Below are 4,936 nucleotides of genomic sequence, written 5' to 3'. Positions count from 1 at the left end.
CAGAAAGGCCAAGTTAGTGTGAGCTTTTTAAGCAGTAAGTCTCGGAGACTGAACACATTCCAGGCCCAGGTTGGATTGTATGGAGGCTAGAAGCTTCCAGGACTAGGCCTAGGTTAGCAGATGCAGACAGTGAGCCTCCCAGACAACAACTGAGCCAGGAGAATAAAAGTTCCTTTTACAGGGAATGGAGTTGAGGCCTGAGACAGAGTTGAGTGGAAAGGAAGGCTGAGGGGAGATCTGTGTGGGGCACTCGAGGTGGGGGCCGAGAGGGATGGGCGGCTGCAGCAGATGGTGGGCTACAGAGCTGGAGGTCAGGCTGGTGGAGTGGATTTGGAGGAAAGGTGAAGACCTGCAGTTAGCCTACCTGCTTCCCTAGAGCTGTCTCCTTACAGAATGGCCTGTCCCTCGCTGGCTGTCCCAGGGGTATAGTGTGTGTGTGTGTGTGTGTGTGTGTGTGTGTGTGTGTGTGTGTGTGTGTTTCTCTCTCCCTTTCCCTTCCCCCAGTCTCTCTTTCTTCTCCCCCTCTCTCTTCCTCTCTCTCCCTCTTCCTTCTTCTCTTTCCCTCTTCCTTTCCGTGTGTGTGTGTCTGTCTGTCTGTCTGTCTGTCTGTCTGTCTGTCTGTCTGTGTACATGTACTCAGCATACTCCTGTTTATGTCCCATCGGCATGCCAGCATACACCTCTCTGCAAAGGAACTGGAAGGTCCTGCCTTTTCTGGAAGAAGGGGTTTCGGGAAGCAACAGCCACCACCACAAGCTTTCTTCCTACTGCAGAGTCACTATCTGCAGGAGACAGCCAGGCTGTGGCTCCTGATGAGACTGGGAGGTTGTGGGAAGCAGCTGAGTGATCTGAAGAGAAAGAGGCCAGGAGGGAAAATAGAGGCAGCTAAAGATTGAGGGCAGTTGTATGAAATGACAAGTCATTTCATAGTGAAGGGTGAAAATCAAATCTCAAGTCCAGGGTCAAGAACTCAAGAGCAGTGGGCGGTGGTGGCACACGCCTTTGATCCCAGCACTCGGGAGGCAGAGGCAGGGGGATCACTGTGAGTTCGAGGCCAGCCTGGTCTACAAAAGTGAGTCCAGGACAGCCAGGGATACACAGAGAAACTCTGTCTCAAAAAACCAACCAACCAACCAAAAAAACAAACTCAAGAACTTTATGTGGAGCACATAGGCTGGAGGACAAGGCTCAGGTAGCCTGTGCTTTCCCAGCAATTGGTGCTAAATACAAGTGCCTGTCAGGGACTTAGAGACTTAGTATCCATTCCTTAGAAGCTGTCACTTTTTTTTCTCTTTCATTTTCTTATATTTATGGTTGTGAGCCTAGCCATCGCTCCAACCCTCTCTTTCATTTTCTATTTCTACTGGGGGGAGCCATGCTAGAAGAAATCCAGTGCCTAGGCTTCAAGCTGTGACCTTTGAGTTGTTGATCTTTGGGTCATTTACCTTTGAAAGGAACAAAGAACTCTTTTCAGCCTACCTGGAGGGCTAGAAGGAAGTGAGTTTGTCCAAGAGTTTGTGGTGTTTTGCTATATAAGCCATGCTTGCTTAAAGAAAGTAGAGCCTTGATCAGGACTTGGCTCCATTCTTTGTGTCTCTGTTCCCTCAATCCCCACTCCCTCTTTCAGAGAACCTGTTCAACTTGCCCTGCTGGATGGGACATATGGCACCCGAACAGAGGGACCTGGAAACAGTAAGTGGCTCAGTCGGTAGAGCATGAGACTCTTAATCTTAGGGTCGTGAGTTCGTGCCCCACGTTGGGCGCCACTTAAATTGTTTTAAAATTCTATCTGTATTATCAGTATTATCTGTAAGCCCGGCTAGCAATCAATTAAGACACAGACACTTTTTATATTTTAAAATAGCCTTAGTTAACCTGGGGCAGGGCAGATATCAATCCTCTATAGTATGGACCCACTGCTCCATTTACCACAGCAATGGTTGATGCACTCATGGATATTAATCTCACTCCTGCTCATTGGAAAACCTTAAGTAAAGCATGCTTAAGTGGAGGAGATTATTTGTTGTGAAAAGCAGATTTTATTGATGCTATAAAAAAGGATTGCAGAACTTAATGCTCAAACAGGGAATCCTCAGTGGAATTTTAACATGTTAGCAGGAGACAGGCCATTCGAGGGTAACGGTAATCAAATTAATTATCCTCCTGGAGTGTGTGCACGAGTCTCTGTGGTTGCTTGAAGAGCATGGAACAAGCTACCTGGTGAAGTGGATCTGAGCACGACCTTATCCAGTATTAAGCAGGACCCTGATGAGCCATCTCAGGAGTTTGTGGATAGGCTGCTTAAAGCAGCAGTGAGACTTTTTTGCGATCCTCGAAATGGAATTCCTTTTGTGAAACAATTAGCCTTTAAAAATGCCAATGCTCCTTGTCATGCTGTGATTGGGCCCTAAAGAAACAAAACTGATTTGATAGGATATATTAAATTGTGTGCTGATATTGGCCCATCCTACAATCAAGGATTGGCTGTAGCTGCAGCTTTACAAGGAATGACAGCACAACCTGTGCTCACTCAGCAAGTAAAAGAAAGCCAAGGATGCTTTGGGTGTGGTCAGCAAGGCCATCAAGTAAAAAGTTGTCCATAGAAGTTTAGAGACAACAGCCTAATTTCTTCATTCCCTAGAAGAAGGTGAGTCTCTTTCTGTTCCCAGTGCAGCTATGGCTCGTGGTCCCAAGAAATATCTGAAGCATGTAGCGGCTCCAAAACATTGCATGCTGGATAAATTGACTGACGTGTTTGCTCTTCGTCCATCCACTGGTCCTCACAAGCTGAGGGAATGTCTGCCTCTGATCATTTCCCTAAGGAACAGACTTAAGTACGCCCTGACTGGAGATGAAGTAAAAAAAAGATTTGCATGCAGCGTTTCATTAAGATGGACGGCAAAGTCAGGGCCGATATCACCTACCCTGCTGGGTTTATGGATGTCATCAGCGTTGACAAGACTGGAGAGAACTTCTGGCTGATCTATGACACCAAGGGGAGCTTTGCTGTTCATCGTATTACACCTGAGGAAGCCAAGTACAAGTTGTGCAAAGTGAGCAAGATCTTTGTGGGCACAAAGGGAATCCCACATCTGGTGACCCATGATGCTCGCCATTCGCTACCCTGATCCCCTCATCAAGGTGAATGACACCATTCAGATTGATTTGGGGATGGGCAAAATAACCGCCTTCATCAAGTTTGACCCTGGGAATATGTGTATGGTGACTGGAGGTGCTAACTGGGGAAGAATTGGTTTGATCACCAACAGAGAGAGACATCCCGGTTTGTAGGCTCAATTTTCTTAACAATTTAGTGACCGAGCATATGTCACTTATAACCTGACTAACCAAAACAATAGGAAATGAGGATTAATAGACACAATAACAAAACCTTAAGGATATCAGTTCTGAGGAATGATTCTCCGGGCGTGAGCTGCAGGATTTCTTCTGCTGGAACCTGGGGTAACCAGAACCCAGAACCTCAGCAGGAGCTGGAGCCCCGAAGCCTTCTCTCTAGCGGTTCTCTCTAGGAGCGTCTTGAAGTGCAGCGATGAACAGCCAAATCTACCCTAAGTCTCCAAAGGCCCCGCCTCCAGTTCTGGGCTCATTTACATATCTCCTCCCAGAGTCTGCTCACGGGATCTTTTCAGCTGGCAACAATTAAGCTCCTGCACGAGGCGGTTGCTCTTCTAGTGAATTAACCTCACCTGTTCTCTCATGAGACCGTTTTGATCCTGCACTTGGAATCCTAAAAAACAGGTTTATCTCTCCTTCATCGGTTCTTTTGATGTGGTTCATGTGAAAGATGCCAATGGCAACAGCTTTGCCACTCTGCTTTCCAACATTTTTGTTATTGGCAAGGGCAACAAATCATGGATTTCTCTTCCCCGAGGAAAAGGAATCTGCCTCACCATTGCTGAAGAGAGAGACAAGAGGCTAGCTGCCAAACAGAGCAATGGGTGAAGTGGTCTCTAGGAGACATGCTGGGGAAATGCTTTCAAGCCTCTCATGGCAACATGCTAGATTAAACAGCATGACGGAAAAAACATATAAGTTTAGAGACAACAATAAAGGGGGTATAAAGCTACCCCTAGAATTTGCCCTTGCTGCAAGTGTGGTAAGCACTGGGTTAATAAGTGTAAATCTTGAACGGATGCTCAAGGGCAGCCTTTGCTTAAGCAGCAGGGAAAGGGAAATCGGGGCCACCCTCAGGCCCCCGAGAACCCCGAAACAAGTTTATGGGGCCATTTGGTTTGTTCCTCAGAGCCCCACAAATCCATTTAACAGCTCATCAGAGCAACCCCAGGAAACACAGGATTGAACCTCAGTCCCTCTACCTACACAGTTTTAACCCCTGAGATGGGAATGCAAGCCTTACCTGCTGGAGTTTATGGACCTTTACCTCTGGGCATGATGGGACTAATTGTGGGAAGCAGCAGAAGCGGTATGAAAGGGTTACATGGAGCACCAGGAGTTGTTGACTCTGATTATACTGGAGAAATAAAAATTATGGCTAGCTCGCCTACAGGCATTTCTGTAATTCAACCTGAACAGCGTATAGCTCAGCTAATGTTAAGTGCCACACCTCAGCTACCTACCTAACAAAGCTGCTAAGAGGCACAGAGGAAATCAGAGACTCGGGTCTTCAGATGTTTATTGGGTGCAACCAATAAGTAAAGAACGCTCACAGTTAAAGCTTTTTCTAAATGGAAAGGCATTTTGGTGCCGTATGGACACAAAAGCGGGTGCCACTATTATTTCTGGACAGCACTGGCCTGCCCATTGGCCTAAAAAAAAACCTACCATTACCAGTCTAAGAGGAATCGGTCAATCTCAAAACCCTGAGCAGAGCGCTGATCTGCTCACGTGGAGAGATTTAGAAGGGAATCAAGGCACTTGCATGCCGTACATGGTGGAAGGATTGCTAGTAAATTTA

General features: G+C 46.8%; 1 pseudogene across 1 annotated transcript; it reads left to right on the top strand.

The window, feature by feature from the left end:
- The first annotated feature begins 2,640 nt into the window (after positions 1-2,640).
- LOC311607399 (small ribosomal subunit protein eS4-like) lies at positions 2,641-4,053 on the top strand (annotated as a pseudogene). Its single transcript has 2 exons — positions 2,641-3,287; positions 3,783-4,053. The product of its transcript is annotated as a small ribosomal subunit protein eS4-like (transcript).
- Positions 4,054-4,936: the final 883 nt, after the last annotated feature.

The sequence above is a fragment of the Acomys minous genome (assembly GCF_964271855.1).
Source record: "Acomys minous genome assembly, chromosome: 10".
In the NCBI taxonomy this organism is placed as follows: Eukaryota; Metazoa; Chordata; class Mammalia; order Rodentia; family Muridae; genus Acomys; species Acomys minous.
This window is presented reverse-complemented; position numbering and strand designations above follow the sequence as displayed.